Consider the following 20,275-nt stretch of genomic DNA (forward strand, 5'->3'; position numbering starts at 1 on the left):
GGTCATTCTGTCCTGCCATGTGACAGAAAGGAGAAGGAGCAAACAGTTAACGCCCTGAGGAGAGATGAGCCATTCGCCTGATACTTTGCAGCCAAAGAGACCAGAGCCCTGAGCAGCTGAGAAGGCCCAGAAAGAAAGGAGTGCTCCAGCCTGCAGCCGAGGTCAGAAGAAGCTGGCCCCAGGGAGCTGAAGAGGAGGAGGAAGTCTGAACCCTTGCAGGCATCGGCCGCCATCTTGCCCCAACACGTGGCAACAGACTTGGGTGAGAAAGAACCTCTTAGGGTACATTGAGTTGGACTCTTTAGGGCCTTGTGATTGTAAGCTTCTACCCCAAACGAACGCCCTTTATGAAAGCCAACAGTTCTGGTACTTTGCATCAGCATCCCATGGCTGACTAACACACAGGGTTTCTGAATCTCAGCACGTCTGACATTTTGAACTGCTAATTCTTTGTGGGGGGCTGTCCTGCCCCTACGTGATATTTGGCGCCATTCACAGCTCCCCCCAGGTGCTGGGAGCAAGCCCTGCCCCCAGGTGTTACTTCAAAAGTGTCTCCAGACATTGGCAAGTGTTCCTTGGGGGACAAAATTATCCTGGTTGCAAACCACTGCCTTACATTTTAGAGCTTAAACACCTAGCATTAGATGTTTTATTCCATACACCTATTTCCTAAAAGATTTTTCAATTCTTTTCTTAAAAGATGACTCATTTTCATTTGAGACAAAAAAACAGGTAAAGCTATCATCAAACCTCACCAAGGGGGAATATTTTAAGAACAACCTTCCCTACCACTGCCCTGAGACACTTAATTTTATCTTCCTTCACTGTCCACCACAAAAGTAAGCCCAAGAAATTACCAAAGGAATTCAGAGCTACTGGGAAGACAGTTTCACTCTTTGGAGAGATTTATCAATGCAGGTGGCTTTTCTGTGAACAAACCAACCACCAAACGGAGACAGTGCCGTGTCTGCGGTGGGCCATGTGTGGGAGCCCGGGGCTGCGGGCAGCCTTGGGAAGTGCGGGTGTGAATTACACTACTTTCATTAGGAACAGGTTTAAAAACAGGCAATGGGGGCGAAGATTATGCATCATGGTGAGGCATCTTACTTTTCTTCATCTGCACAGCTCCTGGCATCCAGAACCCTGGGCAACTCAATAAATACTTGGTAACTTATTATATGTAGCATCCCAAGGTGTCATGGCATGGCCAGGTTCTCTTTAAAAGCAAAAACCAAGTCCTTCACCGGCTGCTTTCAGAAGGAATTGTTTGCAGGCTTTTCTCTTTTAACATTTCTAGGGATGTTACTGCAGCGCCTCACGGACGCCTCACTTCCCAGCAGCCAGGAGAGCCAAGAACTTGCAGGATATCTCAGCCCAAAGTTGAGAACTTGATCCTGAAGTTGCCTTAAAAAAATAAAAATATCACGGAACTGCCCTGCAGGAAGAGCAGACTGAGTTACACCACGTAGTACAAGGCTGAAGACGTGCCTTCATCAGTCATAACAAACGTTCCACGCCAAAGCAAGGTCAACGACAGGGAAGTGTATGGGTCCTGCATTTTGTGCACGCGTGTTCTGTAAACCCACAGCTCCTCTACAAAGGGAAAAAAACTTTTAAATGCTGCCTCACCCCGAGTTAGCCTTCTCCCAGTGCAGCGCAGGGGGCCGCGATCTGGAGGCACAGTTGCCTCCGTTCGGCCGTGGGGAGGGTCAGGCGGCGCTCAGCATCCCCTCTGCCCGCCTGTGTGCCCCCCACTCACAGGTGTGGCCCCCCAGGACACTGCTCGGAGCCTCCTGCCTGCGAACATCCACCCCCGGCCTGCTCCTCTGGAAACTGACCTGCTGGTGGGTCAGGGGTGCCCCGAGAGAAGGAGCGCGGTGGGCTTGCCAGGGGCGCGCCCGTCAGTCCTCCCGGGGGCTCCCAAGGGTGAGTGGCCACCCTTCCCCCTCCCACCCAAGCGTCATCCGTGAAGTCTGGGGACAATTTTGATGGTCTCGACTGGGGGATGGGAGGGCGGGGGAGACTTGCCCTCTAGGCACGGCCACGGGGATGCCGCTGGAGACCCTGCAGGGCCCGGTGCTGCCCGGCCAGGCTCAGGGTGCCCTGGTCCAGAAGCTCCAGCGCCCCCCCACGGGTCACGGCCCCACGGGCGCAGTATTTCAGGGGCTGGGAGGTGTAAGGACGAGAGGAGAGGACTGTGGGCTCTTCCGTGAAGGTTTGAGGGGGATCGACCACCCCTGGGGACAAAGCGTGAGGCTGGGAGGAGGGCCCAGGGCTGGGAGGCCCCGGGCAGCCGCCCAGCGCTGCGTCACAGGGCGCCGGCCGTGGCCCCAACAGGGCAGCCGCGCCAGGGCTGGAACCGAGAAGGGGAAGGAGGAAGCCAGGCTTGGGGGGCATGTGAGGACCCATTGGACACCTGGCCCCCCATCACCCAGACCCCAGGCTGGGGCTCCCCTTCCCAGGATCCAGCAGCCGAGACGCTGGCTCGAGAGGGGGCAGGGACCTGGGCGCTGCCTGCGCCCTGCAGGCACCCGCGGGAGAAGGGGACCCTCAGGGGCCCAGAGCTCGTGGACAGAACACCAAGTCAAGGCACGGGTCTTCGCTCCCGCAGCGCAGCACTCCGGGCTCTGGAAGGCACCTGGAGCCGGAGCTGCCGCCTGTCCCGGGGGCCTCTAACACCACCGCTCCGTGCAGCCCACGCTCCGTGAAGCAGGCGCCCACGCACATGCGGCAGAGAGGTGGAGATGCCACGCCAGCCTCCGCACCAGGGCACGCCGCGCCCCCCAGCTCCCTCTGAGCTGCTCTGTGGGGCCTCTGCCTCCACCTCATGCGTCATCAGCCGCGCCCTCTGGGCTGGCGGGTGCTTTGACCTCGTCAATCTGATGCCAAACCTCAACTGTTCTTTTCCCTAATCTCAGCTGCTCCTTCAATAGCAAAGAGCACAGCAAACAAACAAAACCGCTTTCTGTGCAGGTTCACATTCCGTGCGGCCTGAGGTCAACGTGCCACTCGGGGGGCTCCAACCCGGGGAGCCCAAGGGGCCGCTTCACCCAGGCACCAGCCGAGACGCGCACTCTGGAACGTCCCCCCTTCCTTCACCTTCTCTCCCAGCCACCCAGCGCCTCTGCACCCCACAGGCCTGGGTGCTCTCAACCAGCTACGCGCCTGGTCAGCCTCACTGGCTTCTAACTCTGGACGGAAGCGAGCATTTCAGGGTGTTTAACATTGTGCACGTTTGGAAATTCACGTCACGAAATTTCATTAATCCAAATCAAGTGACAGAATCTACTAGACGTTGAACTTGGGTGAACTTGATAAAAGCTCTCTCTGTAACGGCTTTTCCCTGAGACACCATTGTACTTTTTTCAGTGTGTCCATGCCCCTCATCGCTCTGGGGCTCCTTTAGAATGCTCTCCTAAGGCAGTTTCTTAGAGTTACCAGAAAATGTTTTTATTTCATACAGTTTCATTGACATTTGGCATTGCTTCTTTTGGCAATGCCACTTGGCCCCCATTTTCTTTCAGTCAAAAACGAACAGAATCCACTCTTTTCCCTCTAATAAACATATCAGTCAGAAAATATTTTTGCATATTGCCTTACCATAGAATTCAGGTGTAAGAACTGTTTTATCGGATTAATTCCCTTTCAGAAGAGAATCAAAGCTCTCTGGAACAAAATATCCTCAATTTTTATATGGAGCTCTGCTTGAGAGACTCTCTGTAGTAATGCAGAAGGAAATGTCACAGCTCGTTGAATGTAATATATTTCAGCTTTATTGTACATTCCATTTTCCAGATGGGTAATAGCGGTAAGAACGTTCCAACAGTCAATAAAAGTGGGAAGAGTGAATAACTCAACAGTGTCTCAAAAAATATATGCTTCATAAAAAGAAAAGGATAGGTTTGATACTGAAAACAAGAAAACATTGTGAAATATTATGCAAAAATGAGCTGAAAGAGGATAGAAACTGTTCTACTAAGGGGTCTCTAGGACCACTTTTTGATGTCCTTCATTTATTTCTTGCACAATAGTAAATCAGAAATGCTTACCAGTTTCTACTTTCCTAAACTATCTCAAGATTTGCACAGCGTATGTTTATTCATAAAGGCTCTGACTACTATTTTTGCAGTTGCCTTTGACTTAACGTTTCAGGTCACCTAAGAAGTGAGTCAATATTTATTGATTTACCTGTTAGCCAACCTGCTCACACATTCCTCATATGTTCCTGAGTAGTTGCTGTGTAAAAGGCACTGTTCTACACAACTAAAAACAAAGGCAATGACATGATTTTGACTTCACAGTTATTTCCACTAATTTCAGAAAGCAACAAAAAATACACTCTTTTATGGAATAGTCTACTGAAAATTTGGGAAAAATTAAGAGAAACTACAAAATATGAAGAAAAAGAAAAGAAAAATGTGGACAAATTTTTAGTATTTGGGGAGTCCAAGGGAAAAGGCAAATGGAAATTTCCCAATTCTAAACTTTTCTTATCTCTGAAAGTCAGCCTTCCTCTTTTCTTACTTTTCCCACAATGTAAGTTTTCAATCTTTACACTTTTAGGAAGAGTCTATTTTCTTCAACAGGGGCAATCTATTCCTTCAGTATGTATGGTTTCTCTCCATCAGGACACTTGAGGAGGACACAGTGGAGTAGCGGCCAAATCCTGGGTTATTCAGACAAGAATAACTCACTGGACTGGGGAGCAGGTGTAACAGAATGCCCAGACGGGCTTTTCCAAAGTCCAGCAGAGCATTCCACGGTGTGCTGGTACGTTGTGTCCAACAGAACAGCGCCATGTGGGTTTTAGTGTTTCAAGTCAAGCTCCTACTGGAAGTCTCTCCACCAAGGCAAGTGGCAATAGGTCTGGGACTTCCTGCAGTCTTCCAGTCTGCTGACGCAAACCTTACGGTGCACAGATTGCCAGAGACATTTAAAATACATATAAAGATAACCATTTCTGCATGCTTGTCTATCTATGTACACATCCACACATGAGGATGTATCCCAGATAATACCCTCAGTAGGACATAGAACAGCCAGAAACTTTGAAATGACATCTTATTTTCACCATATGATAATATTTTTTGGCACACATTCTAAAAATAGCCAACTTTTGCCAAGGTTCACCTTGTGCCAGATGCTCTGCTTTTACATACATATTCAATTTAATATTCATGATACATCAATGAGTGCTATTATCATATCACTTGTTTTAGCCAAGTGGAAACTAAAGCTTCTAGAAATAAACAACTTTTCCAAGAGCACAACTAATAATAAGTGACAAAGGATTCTTGTATAATGCTTGCCCAGGGTCCTCAGGTGTTAACATTTTACACTTTTTGTCTTATCAGTCTCTCTCTCTCTTTATATATATATATATATACACACACACATAGTGAGATAGATATAGAGATGTTATCTATATATCTATAATATGTTATTATTGTATTTCTGGCCTCATGAAAGTAGGTTGCTGACACAATGCCCTAATAACCCTACAAATATCAAGGTGTATTTCCTACAAACAAGGACACTGTCCTATGTAGCCATAATACAGCCATAAAATTAGAGAATCGATGTTGATCCAATCCCATTCAAATACCACGATTGCTCCATCGAGTCCTTTCCTCTTGCGTGGCTTCTAGCCTGGGAGCCGGAACAGGGGCACACGGCACAAAGCCCCTGCTTCCTGCACCCCCTTTGGTCTGGAGCGGCGTGTTGGTTTTGCCTTGTCTTCCATGACCATGACGCTTGAAAAGAGTAGAGGCCGTTTGCTTTGCAGGATGCCCTCAACTGGGGTTTGCTTGTGCTTCCTCATGATTAGATTCAGGTTATGCGTTTTTGGCAGGAACATCACAGAAGTGATGCTGTGTTCTTTTCAGTAAATGTTAGCAACAAGCACCTGATGTCCATTTCTTAGAACTGAAGAGGCTGAATTTTATAATTCAGTTAAGATGGTGCTTACCAAATTTGTTCACTATGAATTAACTGATGACTGTTTGTACTTATTAAGAAGGATGTGGGAAGTTCTGACATGTCACTCTCACCCTCACAACAAGAAAGAACTGAAAAGATTGAAAACCAAGGACCTTCTTAGATCCATTGGAGAATTGGGGTCACAGGGCAGTCTGCCACAGACATCTGGGAGACTGGCAAACTCAGAAAATCACAGCCAAGCTCAGCTAGCCCAGAGCGGGGAAGGCAGGAAAGCACAAATGTAGTTTTAACAAATTGCTGGACACTGAGTGTGAACTACCATGAGAATTAAAAACCCCTGGAGGCCCTCCCTTAGGCAGCCCCCCTGCTTTCTTGGGCATTACCTTCAGAAGCCCACCAGGGTCTCACAGGGAAGACGGGGGAGAGCGTGGGGAAAACAACCGTTTTTGAAATATGCCCAGAGTGTTCTCACCAACAAAGGCCTGTCCCCAGGGAAGACGCCGGGGCCTCACCTGGCCTGAGGTCGGACAACTAGACAATTCCAGGCCCGTCCAGCCGTGCTGTGCCAGACAACAGCAGGAAAGAGAACGACCAGGAAACATTTCTGAAGATCACAGCTCAGGGACCCAGGATCACTAAAAAACAGACTCAATCAGTGAAATCATCCTTCAAAAGCAGAGAAGAAAAGCTTCCTCAAACAGGAACAGGGGAGCCGTTGACTGTACACCTGCGTCACAAGAGAGGTGAAGAGAAATTCCTCAAACAGAAAGAAATGATGTAGGCCAGAAACTCAGATCTACATCGGAAAAAGGAAGAGCATCAGAGCAGGAATGAGCAAAGGTAAAATAAAATATTTTATTTTTCTTATTCGGAATTGACCTAATAGATACTTTGAAGAAATAGATCCTGGTACCAATGTACTTTGTGATTAAAGCATATGGATAAGCAAAATGACAGCAACAATTTTGGCAGAAGAGCAGACAAATTGTTGAGTGGAACAGAATGGAGATCCCAGACAGACCCAGGCAAGCAGAGCTCACTGGTCTTGGACAAAGGAGCAAGGCAGGTCAGTGGAGAATGGACACTCTTTTCAATAAATGTTTTGGAGCCATTTAGATGCACATGCAAAAAAAAAAAAAACAAAAAAAAGAATGCAGACAGAGACCTTACATTTGTCACAAAAATTAACTCAAAATGGATTATGGGCCTAAATGTAAAATGCAAATATATAAAGTGTCTAGCATATAACCTATGAGAAAATCTATGTGAGCTTCAATTTGGGGATGACTTTTTTAGATTCATTACCAAAAGCATGATCTAAGAGAGCAAAAACAAAGTGAAGTTGACCTTCACTAAAGCTAAAAACCTCTGCTCTGTTGTAGGCATTGCTAAGAGAATGGAAAGACAAGCCACAGATTGGGAGAAAATGGTTGCAAAACACGTATGTGATAAAAAAGATTTCTATCCAAAATACAAAGAACTCTTAAAACCCCCAAACAAGAAAGCAAACAACCCAATTAAAAATGGGCCAAATGGGAAACGGACTTTGGCCCAGTGGTTAGGGCGTCCGTCTACCATATGGGAGGTCCGCGGTTCAAACCCCGGGCCTCCTTGACCCGTGTGGAGCTGGCTCATGCGCAGTGCTGATGCGCGCAAGGAGTGCCGTGCCACGCAAGGGTGTCCCCCGCGTGGGGGAGTCCCACGCGCAAGGAGTGCGCCCGTGAGGAAAGCCGCCCAGCGTGAAAAGAAAGTGCAGCCTGCCCAGGAATGGCGCCGCCCACACTTCCCGTGCCGCTGACGACAACAGAAGCGGACAAAGAAACAAGACGCAGCAAATAGACACCAAGAACAGACAACCAGGGGAGGGGGGGAAATTAAATAAAAAAATAAATCTTAAAAAAAAAAAAAATGGGCCAAACATCCAAAGAGACACCTCTTAAAGAAGATACACAGCTGGCAGATAAGTCTATGAAAACATGTTCAACATTCTACGTTACCAGGAAACTGCAAATTAAAACCAAAAGGAGATGTCAGCACACACATAACAGAACTGCTGAAATCCAAAAAATACGACAATACCAAATGCCAGTGAAGACACGGAACAGCAGCAGTTTGCATTCATGCTGGTGGGAAGGCAACACGGAAGAGCCCCTTCGGCAGACTGGCTGGCGTTTCTCAAGGCTGAACCTCCAGGAGGTACACTCCCAGGTATTTACCCAACTAAGGTGAAAACTTGTATCCACACAAAAAGCTGCACAAGAATGTTCAGAGCAGCTTCGCTCATAACTGCCCCAAACCGGAAGCAGCCAAGATGTCTCTCAATAGGTGGATAGATAACCAAACTGTGGTACAACGGATGTCACTCAGTGAGAAAACGAGATGCACTATCAAGTCTCAAGAAGATATGCCAACAATGCTAAGTGAAGAAAGCCCATCTAGAAATGCTGTATTCTGTAGAATTCCAACTCTATGACACTCTGTAAGGGTGCAGAGACAGTAAATGATCAGGTTTTTGCCAGGAGATCAAAGGGGAGGGAGGGCAAGGAACAGGCGGAGCACAGGGCATTTTTAGGGCAGTGAAACCATTTTGTGTGATACTGAAATGGTGGATACATTTACATCAGGCATTTGCCAAAACCTACAGAACTGGGCAACACAAAGAGTGAAGTTTAATGTAAAGAATTCAATGTATCAATAGTGGTTCATTGCAAAGTGGACTTGGCCCAGTGGTTAGGGCGTCCGTCTACCACATGGGAGGTCCGCGGTTCAAACCCTGGGCCTCCTTGACCCGTGTGGAGCTGGCCCATGCACAGTGCTGATGTGCACAAGGAGTGCCGTGCCACGCAGGGGTGTCCCCGCATAAGGGAGCCCCACGTGTAAGGAGAGCCGCCCAGCACAAAAGAAAGGGCAGCCTGCCTAGGAATGGTGCCACCCACATGGAGAGCTGACACAACAAGATGACGTGACAAAAAGAAACACAGATTCCCGTGCCGCTGACAACAACAGAAGCAGACAAAGAAGATGCAGTAAATAGACACAGAGAACAGACAACCGGGGCGGGGGGCAGGGGGGAATAAATAAACAAATCTTTAAAAAAAAAAAGTGGTTCATCGATTGTAACAAGTGTACCACAATAATTCAAGACATAAGAGGGGAAATTGTATGCAGGGGTGGGGTACATGGGAACTCTGTACCATCTGCTCAATTTTTCTGTAACTCTAAAGCTACTCTAAAAGTCTATTAATTTTTCAAAATGTAAGAAAAAACAATGGCATTTAGTAAAACAGTATGAAAATTTCATCATATGGTTTTAGATTCCAAGTTGCAGGGAACCTTTCCGAAATCAATGCTTGCTGAATTTTGCTACAGTATCAAAGAAGAATATTCACCGTGATTTGTAAAAGCTATTAAAACACTCCTTTCTTTTTCAAGAACAGACATGCAAGGCTTGATTTTCTTTATGAACTTAAACCAAAACAACAGTACACATTAGATTAAATGCAGAAGCAGTTATGAGAATCCAGCTGCTTTCTATTAATCCCAATATTGATAAGATTTGCAAAACAATGAAACTGCCATTCCTCTCACTAATTTTTTGGAAAAATACTTTTGTCATCTATGCTAACATGTAATGTGCTTAATTTTTTAAAAAATCATTAATAAATATGTATTTCTTAAAACTATTGTGGGTAGTTACTTTGAAACAAAATAAATACCCCTCTCCTCATCAAACTTTCACTCATTTTTTTAAACCTCCACTGATGAGTCTTATCTGAAATCAATTTTCCCTCTGAGGGGGATGGAAATGTCAAATGTGAGACTCTATTTTTTTTTTTTTTTAAAGATTTATTTATTTATTTAATTTCCCCCCCTCCCCTGGTTGTCTGTTCTTGGTGTTTGTTTGCTGCGTCTTGTTTCTTTGTCCGCTTCTGTTGTCGTCAGCGGCACGGGAAGTGTGGGCAGCGCCATTCCTGGGCAGGCTGCTCCCTCCTTCACGCTGGGCGGCTCTCCTTATGGGTGCACTCCTTGCGCGTGGGGCTCCCCTACGCGGGGGACACCCCTGCGTGGCAGGGCACTCCTTGCGCGCATCAGCACTGCGCATGGGCCAGCTCCACACAGGTCAAGGAGGCCCGGGATTTGAACCGCGGACCTCCCATGTGGTAGACGGGCGCCCTAACCACTGGGCCAAAGTCCGTTTCCCAAAAGTGAGACTCTAAATCCTTCCTTTCTCTACATTTACTAGTTGGCATTGAGTTCTCTCCACTCCATTCACTCATTTACTCCTTCATTGGTTGTATCTCTCTATCAGCAGGACTCCTGCATTTCTATTTTTGGCTAAAGTCATCCTGGGTGGGGAGTCAGCACCCCTGCAGCTGACTCATCTCGCTGCTCTTTGAGTCCTCTCTCCCGCCCCACGAGGTGTCCAGTCCACCTTCCTCCTTCCCGATCCCCCTGGGTGCCGTTCTCTCAGTGGAGAAGAGTGTTTGGAAGACAGCACGTGGGCGCTCCGCGCTGGCGGGCTCCCAGACCTGCCGGCCGTGGGCGCCGCCGCCCCTCTCCGTGAACAGCCCACGGCTCCGGCCCACCCTCTACATACATGAAACTCATCACAGCACAGCCCAGACGCCGGCCGGACAGCCCTAGGGGACGCTCAAGCCCCTCCTGCTTCCGCGCACTCGCCTGTGCTCGGAGGTGGACCGGCTGCCCGCCCTCAGCGCGGGCGCAGCCTTCGTTCCCCTGCACGGAACCGCCCCCGGCCAGGCTTGCGCGGCTCCTCCCCACGCGGGCTTTCCGCGGGTGGCCCCGGCCCACGCCCTGTGGTGCTGAAGGAAGGGTGGGAGAGTGCGCTCCCCTCCCTCAGCGCTGCTCCCGGGGTGGTCCCGGGGGTGCGCCCCGCGCAGGGCCGGTGCCAAGGGAAGGCGTGGCTGCGGCCCCTCCAGCCCCGGGACGCGCCCCCCGTGCGGGCACACCCGCATCCCGGCGGGCGTGGAAGAGAGGCCCTCCCGCTGCCAGCGCGGGATCCCCAGCCCTGGGCGCGTGCCCACGACCCCCGGGGGGCGTCGAAGGCGGAGGTGGAGCGAGGGCATGGGGCCAGGCGGGGCCAGGGCCTGGAGAGTGGTGGGCGCACAGGGGGCACGTCCCCGGGACCCCCGTGAGAGGAGCCAGCCCCTGCGGTCGTGCGGGGCACGCGCCCCTAGCCGGTGGCTGCGTCGCGCCCGAAAGATGCGGGGCCGGAGGCTGGCGCTCACCTCCTCGGGTTGGGAAGTCCCTGCCGGCGCCAGCCTCCTGCGAGCGCGAGCTCAGCGGCCAGAGCGCAAATCCAGGTGTGCGCGTGTCCCGGCGCACATTCGAGGTCAAGGAAAGTCACTCAACCTACTCGATGTTCTTGGTTCAGTTCCCAGTTTTGTTAAAATATTGTCTTTCCCTCCTAAATTATGGGGCTCGGTAAAATGTTGTACCTTGGTCCAGGAAGAGAATAATTCTTTTTAAAAATCGTGTCTACAAAATAATTCCTTCTGAGAACCAGAAAACTAATGTGCAAATTTTGGAGCATCCATTGTCATTGGCCTCTGTGTTTACGTCAGTGTTGAATTAAATCACAGACACCAAATCCAAACATTATTTAGCATCACATTACGCGATGATTTGCCTTACTTTATTCAGTGCTAAAAGTCTTTCTGGAAACGTGGTCCATAAATTTTCACACACTCTGGCCATGATAGGGGAGCCTCTCCGTGGGCGCTCGGGGCCTGGACGCGGCGCCTCGGGCTGAGGGTGGCCGCAGAGTCTTCCTCTGGTCCTAGTTTCATCCCCTTCTGGGGGGACAACAAGGTGAACGCCTCCCCCCGTGCCTTCTGGCTGCGCTTTCGAGGCTGAGGGCTGTCACCAAGACGCTCGGTCAAGGCACCCTCTCGGCCTTCACTCCCTCTGCGTGAAGCTGGCTCAGGAGAAGCTCTGAACTTGCCGTGCCTCCACCTCCTCTCCATACCTGTCCCGGGCACCTCGCTCGCCAGATGTGGCGGATCAAGCACCCAATGGGCAGTCAGGAGGCCACGTTCAAGATGGAGTTCTGGCACTTACTGGTTATTTCACCACGAGCAAATCACTCTCCTAGTGTCCACTTCCTCATCTTTAACATTGGCATATTGATACTAACCTGTAAATTAGGTGTGTTTGTACCACGAAAGTTGTTCCAATGTGAACTGTGTAACTGTTTCATAGTATACAGTACACACAGTTTATATAGCATACAGGCTGATCGGGGAAGGAGCCAGCTCATTGGGTCAGCTTATCCATTTTCATAATACATTTAATAATTATTATTTTTTATCTTTGGTCAAATACATGAAAAACTCATGGTAGAATTCCAGAAATCAGCAAGTCAAGCATGTTTATGTGTGTGTATAAATTGAGTAAGAAGAACTGGGAAACAGGACTACTCATCTCGAGAGCTTCCTGGGTCTTAAAATTGTATGAAGATCGTCTCTTTATCAGTACTTAAATGATTGGCCAAACCATGGCCAAGGGACCAGGAATTCATCGCCACCACCCACTACTCCATCTCTTCTGAACTCGATTGATTCAGCAGTTATGTTTCCATGTGTAGAAAAAGGATATTGAGCAGTTAGGACAGGTGTAAAATGTTCATTGTTTTAATTTAGAAAATATATTAAAGATGAAGATTTCCCCACAACTTGCTTGTATAGATGAAAACATTAAACTTTAAATTAAATTATCACTGATTTACCAGCTGTGTCTGGCCCAATGAAGTTGTCTATTATCTATGAACCTGCAAAAATATTTGAATTGCTTTAGAGCTATTTTAATTTAATAGCTAAAGGAAAGAGACTTGGACCTTAATATTCAGAGTTCGCTCATCTGGCCCATGTGTTTGTCAGCAGGCAGGCAGGCACACTCAAACGGGGTAATTGAGGACCGTTCAGTAAAGGGCCCGCTCACAGAGGTGGAGCTGGCCACGGGAGCCAACTCATCTACATCTCAGGTGTTCTCTTTGGTCTCCGTTTACAAATGTTTTAATGTTTTTCTGTAGAAGACATAGCTTCTGTTGACCTCTTTCCAAGTTCTCCAAAATCACTTCTTGAAGGACAAAATTTTAAGAAAAGCTTTCAGTGTCGCAAACTCGATGACATTCCTCGCATATATGACAGCGAAGCATGAATCTATTAGGGATTCCTTTATCGTTTTTTTTAAAAGACTGTGTTCCCTACCTCACACATACACGGAGCCTGTCTTATTTTATGCGGACTGAGAGATGATCTTGTTTTTTAAAATCATAGGTACAGTTGGAAAAGCGTGCCCTGAATGACACACTTGTTTAGACGAGTTTTCGGGGCTGGGTACCTTTGGGGTTCGCTGTTGCTGTCGTTCTAGCTTCTTGGCTACGTCACTTCCCTTTTAAGGCTATGCTAAGAGAATAGGAACAGAACAAGAGAACTACCCACTAGCATATTGGCAGGTGGAAAAGGTTTTCATTGGATTGTATAAAAATGAGGAAATGGAAATGATGAATTATTTGAACTTGAAAACAGAAAACATCCTCAAGGCCTTCTTACTGATTCCTTCTGGTTCCCCTTCTAACTGATACATAGTAGCGACAAAGAAGAGCCATTTCACAGCTTCACCCACCGCTCAACTCGTTTCCATTTTCTCCTGGGACCTGAGGAATGACTGGCAGCCGCTACTGCTTTCCTTCCTTGCTTTCAGAATGCCTCTGTCTGCCTTTCCGCTTTGCTGTGGACAGCCCTGCCTCTGCAGTTGAGGACGCTGGCCATGAATATAATTTGACAAAATGGTGAACTAAAAATTAACTAGAAAATAGCATATTTTATTAAGTCTAGACTTGGAGATACTGGAAAATACAATGATGGATTTTGTATGTCTCAAACGATTCATCTTATGTCAGTGGAGTCATCTTTTCTTCTTTATATATGACACACTCACAACTTGGGAGGAGACATGAGTTCTTTAAAAACATCAGTAGTGCATCTGCTCCTGCCTAAAATGGCACAGAAGAATTTTTCTATTATCTCAAAACCAAATGAAATTATTAGATGTAAAATGCTGCAAGTACCTTTTATAAGGGAAATAATTAGTAGGCCATAGTCTGGGGGAAAAGCAAAGGATACAGTCGTGAAAGAAAGCTGGCGTATTTAAATGTGGCGCTGGGTGTTTGGGGCCCTGGGTTAGAGTATATTAATCAGGCCACCCAGCTCTTCTCTTCCTGGAACACGACGCCTCACCCTGGAGTAAAATAAGGTTGACAGTTTGATCCACTTGATAATGCAGAGAAAAAAAGGTGAACTACTCAAAATGCAAGGTTTGATAATATAAAATGAAAATAAAATACTCATCACACTAACATAATCATTATCACAACATTCCTTAGTTATTATTTAACCTAACCTTACCTGAGAAATTCTGTGCTGGTGTACTTTAGAGAATGTTAATTTTTAAATCAGGGAAATGTGGATTTAAATTCTGGCTCCAATATTTGCCTCCTGTGGCAAATTGGATAATTCCAGTTTTCTGGGTCTCTCTTCCCATTTGAGGCATGCTGTAAGCAAACCCTCCCCTCTGGGTTGTAGGAAGACTGAATGAGCTAATCCCCCTGGAAGTGGCTGCCACAAAGTAACAGGCAGTGCACTTCAATCCAGTCTTCTCTGCCTTCCTTTTTTCATTCTTTAAATAATTCAGAAGCCATGGAAAAATATAAAGGCAAATTTAGGTAAAAACTAACCACTTACAAAGGGCAGCTGTTATTAAAATGTTAGTAGCACTGCAAGAGGAATCTAACAAAAACGTTTTCTATTTTTCGTTCATTCAACAACAACTTTGACACACACTGTGTGCCAGGCCCTCATCTAAGCACTTCACAAATATCAATTCATGTAATTCGCTTAAGAACACACGTGGTAGGTGCTGTTATTATTTCGCATTTTATAGATGAGGAGGTAAGCACAGAGAGGTCAAACAACTTTTCCAAGTTCACACACCACAAAAATGCACCATGATTTTAAAGACACCCAGGCATTCTGCTTCATAGTCCACGCTGTTGACCCCTGCTTTCCACCACTGACCTAAGTGACAGCGATGAGGTGAGGAAGATGATGATGATGATGGCTGACACTTACATGTGCTTTATATGTGCCGTGCAGTAAGCACCACATGCCACCAGCACACGGACCGGCTTCCAGATGTGGAGTAGCGTGCCCTGAGAGGTCAAGCGAACCTGTTTCCTGGGTAGGAGGCTGCAGGAGTCCACCTCAGGAACAGCCAGTCTCGTGGCAGGGCTGTGAGCCTCAAGCGTGCTGTGCCCCCCGCTTGATATCACGTTTCCACAGCAAGCACCAGTCGGTCCGAGGTGGCAAGAGCTTTGGCTTTCGAAATCCTGTGGTGGTGGCCGGCAGAATCAAAGGACACTTTAATTCACAATGACGTCATGTGATGCCGTTGCTGTAGCAACCTGCTACTCTGAGAAGCCTCTGCCATTCTCCCTTCATCGCATCCAGAGCTCTGGTTTTACTCTGAGCAAATTCTGGGATGGTAACACTGCATGCTCTTTTTTTTCTTTTTAACAAGGTACTGGGGATCGAACCCAGGACCTTGCACATGGGGAGCAGGCGCTCAACCGCTTGAGCTACATCCGCTCCCCTGGAGGCTCGTTTTATATGTCCCTGCCCATGCCATCTGTCTGGCACGAGTCCTGTTCTACCCCTGAACGCCTCCTCGGTCCGTTCCTTCCCTCCCCACACCCACCCCGCTGTTCATCATGCCCCGGCGCCTCTGTCCTCCCGTCTCCTCCGCTACCCTGAAATTCCTCCTCCTCCTCCCAGCGTCGCCTCTCCGAAGCGTAGCCTGGGGTTTTTCCACTCCCTCTGTGCTCAGATACCCCCTATAGGGAGTTGCCGGAGCGTCCTGACAGGGCAAGCGCGTCTACAGTAAATTAGAGGTGAAGAGACTGGTGCCAGCACTGGACACGGACGCAGTGTCGGAACAGTGAGCCACGACACAGCCAAACAGTACATGCTGTTCTTGATGCAAACCGTTTATTTAGGGCGGTGAACAGTAAGTTCCTCGAGGTTATCTATAAATTATGGATTGTTGCTACCTTGGCAGTTTCTGTAACATGATTAGTTCTGTAAATGTCTATCTTGACTGAAAACAGACTGTCAAACTTCAGGGCTAATTTTTTCAGGAAAATAACTGTGGGCTAGTAATAGTAAATAATGAGTTGTCATTAAATGAGAGTTTTAATAGCCAGGAAATTTATTTCAGCAGTAAAATGTTTTTCAAATGCTATTTTTTGTTAGAAATTGTAATTAGATGGAGTTTTCATTACTTTGTAAAGTGCTTCTACAACTTTAAACAACCCACACTCCATTGCTGACTGTGAATTTTTGCTCAGTTTGAATTTTCAATCCTTTGAACAAGCCATTATGACAAAATGACAAAAGGAACCCATACCCCATTATGTTCTTAGCAAAACTACATGGGATAGATTCATGCACCAGGGTTCCAAATAGTCCAAGCTATTTCAGAACAGTGCCTATTTTCATTTTGAATGACTGCAATTTCAGTGGCAGCTGTTGCACTGAAAATTACAGTGGTCAGCGTCTAATCACCACACGCTTTCTTCTCTCCTCTTCAGTCATTGTGTTCAGTTACCCGAAGACTCTCAAACTTAAGTTGACAGCTACTTTTTTTTAAGATTTATTATTTATTTTTTTCTCTCCTTCTCTGCCCTCCCCCCCCTCCCAGTTGTCTGCTCTCTGTGTCCATTCGCTGTGTGTTCTTCTGTGTCCACTTGTATTCTTAGCAGCACTGAGAATCTGTGTCTCTTTTGTTGTGTCATCTTGCTGCGTCAGCTCTCTGTGTGCACGGCACCACTCCTGGGCAGGGTGTGTTTTTTTTGTGCTGGGTGGCTCTCCTTACAGGGTGCACTCCTTGCACGTGGGGCTCCCCTATGTGGGGGATACCCCTGCGTGGCATGGCACTCCTTGCACACATCAGCACTGCACATGGGCCAGCTCCACACGGGTCAGGAGGCCCAGGGTTTGAACCCTGGACCACCCATGTGGTAGGCGGACACCCTATCAGTTGAGCCAAATCTGCTTTAGTTACTTTAAAAGCTTCTGTACACTGGCCCCAACCTACCGATCGCCCACATTTCCACAGCTTTGCAACGTGCGATCAGGGCGCGTCTCAGCTTTCCCCGGCTTGCCGGCCTCCTCTCCCCTCCCCTTATCTCCTCATCTGGAAAAGCATCTGTTTTTCTCCTTCTCTGCACAACCCTGCTTCTGTTTTTTGGTTTGTGGTTTGGGTTTTGCTGGCCTCACCTCGAGGAAGCTCTCTTGGCTTGTGCTAACGTAGCTTTATTTGATTTCCCGTCTCTGGGCTCTGTAAACCTTTCAGTTTCACCCCAGTTGTATGCTCCCTGATGCCTTGTCTCCCCATTTGACAGTAGAGACCAAGACTCACGTCCTCGTTCCGCGCGGCGTGTCACGATGACACTGAGCAGGAACTGTCCTGCGATGTCCTGGTGTGCAAACAGGGCACAGCTCTTTCCTCCTTCCAAGCTTCTGTGATATTTGATCCGAGTTTAGTCTTTTGTTCTTAGGGCCTGGGCCTTGTGCCAGGTTATTGGAGTAAATCGTCACCCTCACGTCTTTGCACTCTCTCCTTGAATGTCACTTGCTATCATGCAGGGTGCTGGGCAAAACGTGCACCGAAACCTTTGGTGCAAAACGTGCACCTCTGCCACCAGACAGCTCAGAGTGGTGTCTTCTGGGCGGGAAGGGCTGCGGTGGGGCCACAGCCAAGCCACAGGCAGGCCACGGGCAGGCCACAGAAGGGCCCATGGGTGGAGCTACGGGAGCCAGTGACCCTGCGTGGCTCCGGAAGACAAAAGGTTTGAGCTGTGTATCAACACCGGATCCAGGCTTCACAGCGGGCCGAGGGGCGGCTTCTCCAGTAAAAGTGCCTCGTGCACACCCAGGGGTGGGGGAAGCCTGGTGGTTTCGGGGGGGCAGCCAGCTGATGAGGAAGGAGGGCGGTGGTGCAACCAGTGGCTGCGCGGTGAGAAAGATGCTGTGACCAGGCAACCGCAACAGGGCTACATATTATCACCCAGGAAACCAAGTGAGAAATTCAGGCTTGCAGTCACAATTCAGCCGTGGCGAACAGAATCAAGGATGGGGCTGGGAGTAAAAGCGCAACAGTACCACGAGTTTTCACGAGATCCGTTGGCATTGCAATCACGCTCTCCCTTCTGAGAACCTTTGCATTGAGCAATTTCAGCTTCCGGCGCTCCCCGACCCTCCTCTGAAATGTCAGCTTGACGAGTATGTTCGCGCTTACGTCCATATAGGCAGGTGGCCGTGAGCAAACGTCGCCAGGCACCCTGCACGCGTCAGCCCCGCCGGCACACGCGCAGGAGCGCCTGGAGCTCCGGGGTCACCTCGCCAAGGCCGCACGTGGCTGGGAGCCCGCGCGCCTGATGCGGCCCCCGGCCCCGACTGCCGGCAGCCCCTGCCGGTGCAACCTACCTGCTCTCACCTGTCAGGCAGCGGACAAGCGCCCCAGGCGGCGACCCCGGGGGGCCTCAGCAGAAGCCCACCCGCACCCGAAGAGGTCACCTGAGACCCCGCGCCAGGCGCGGCGACCACAGGTGAGGCTGCGTTTCCCTCTGCCTGCCTGGACACCTGGGCAGGCGACTGCCCGCAGGTCCCCGGCTGCGCCGCGCGTGGGCGCATGAGGGTAACCGGGAAGCCCCCTCAGGCGGGGGAGCGCACCTGCCGGGAGCTCCCGCGCGATTGCGAGGAGGGGCTGCAGGGTTATAAATAAACTGAGAAAGAAATATTCTTATTAAATGAATATTTTTTAAAGTTTTCAAAATCTTGCTCAGGTACATAAATATGATGATGGGAAAACAAAGCTTTGAATAATCTGAAAACAACATTCAACTATTCTATTTTAAGTAAATTACTGAAAAATACTTTTGATTTTATAATTTATGCATTATTAAATTCAAATTATGATAGTAGAAAAGTTTTTTTCACTCTTAAAGATATATAGTATTTTTACACTAAAATCTACCTTCTATAGCAGAAATGAAGACTACAATTGAAACCTCAATATAATTAACAAATCAATGGTAGAAAAGAGTAGTAACTTTACTCATACAAGTAGTAAATATTGCTCTTTAATTTATAGCAATTATTTAACAAAAGTTGACAACATATTGCTTTTACTTGCTTGAATTTTCCATTTGATTTATGATATGAAAATACCATTGAATTATTATTGAAATGATAAGGGTGTACTGAATACCCTTTAAAAATATTCAGCTTTGAATTTGGGTATCTGAAAGGATAAAAGACATGGATCAGCAGAGGAAGATTCTAATTTGAGAACTTGAAATTATGTGAGAGAAGTATTTAAAATACGTAAACAGAATGACCCAAAATACACTATTTTTTATGATTACTTATTGCCGTTTCATGCTCAAGCCACTCATTATTTTTCAGTACTTTTTCTCTTCCGTAGTAACAACACGTGCAGCCGAGAACACGGCCACCAGAGCAGAGACTACATTTCCCAAGGCCCCTTGCGGGCAGGCGTGGCCATGTGGCCGGGATTCGCCAATGGGGAGGGAGGCGGCGGAGGCGGTCCCCGGGCCGCCTGGCTGAGCGCGGTGAGCGCATGCGCTGGCCTTCTCCCTCCCGCTGCCCTTGGGTCCAGCCCCGGGAGCCGCGGGGCTGCTGGGCTCAGTCTCGGATCAGGACAGGAAGGACAGAGCCTGGAGTTCGCGGTGCTGCCCGCAGAAGCCGCCCGGGGCCCTGAGGAAGGGCTCGAGCAAAGCGACCTCATCACCCTGGATTTCCTGCCTCCAAAACGCTTTTTTTATGTGAGAGAAATAAATGTCTACAGTTTTTCATCCACTGTTGTTGTTTTTCTTCTTTTATTGAAGCAGAACCTAATCCTAATTAAAACAGATTAAAGGTTAAAAAACCAATAAATCTAAAGTACTTCATTGCATCAAGATAAATATAAAAAAAAACAAACACCGTAATTATCAAAGATAAGTATATAAACCAAACAAACCTGTAATGTGGGATGCCAAAATGAGCTCTCCCAGTGAGCTTTAAAATTATTTTATTCTTTAACTTTCGTTGTAAACTGCAAAATACATAAAGAACGTATAAAACACATGTACAGTTTTAAAAATTACGGTAAAATGAGCACCAATATACCACTGAGCCTAATAAATAGTGAGCACCATCAGCTCTTTGAAACCCTGTGCTTCTTCCCAATG

At 47.9% G+C, this 20,275-nt stretch overlaps 1 long non-coding RNA gene across 1 annotated transcript; it reads left to right on the forward strand.

The window, feature by feature from the left end:
• The first annotated feature begins 17,497 nt into the window (after window positions 1–17,497).
• Window positions 17,498–19,901, forward strand: LOC131273529 (uncharacterized). The gene is made up of 2 exons (XR_009180781.2): window positions 17,498–18,628; window positions 19,507–19,901. It is a non-coding gene; the product is annotated as an uncharacterized lncRNA (long non-coding RNA).
• Window positions 19,902–20,275: the final 374 nt, after the last annotated feature.

Source organism: Dasypus novemcinctus, chromosome 15 (genome assembly GCF_030445035.2).
Source record: "Dasypus novemcinctus isolate mDasNov1 chromosome 15, mDasNov1.1.hap2, whole genome shotgun sequence".
NCBI classification, from domain to species: Eukaryota; Metazoa; Chordata; class Mammalia; order Cingulata; family Dasypodidae; genus Dasypus; species Dasypus novemcinctus.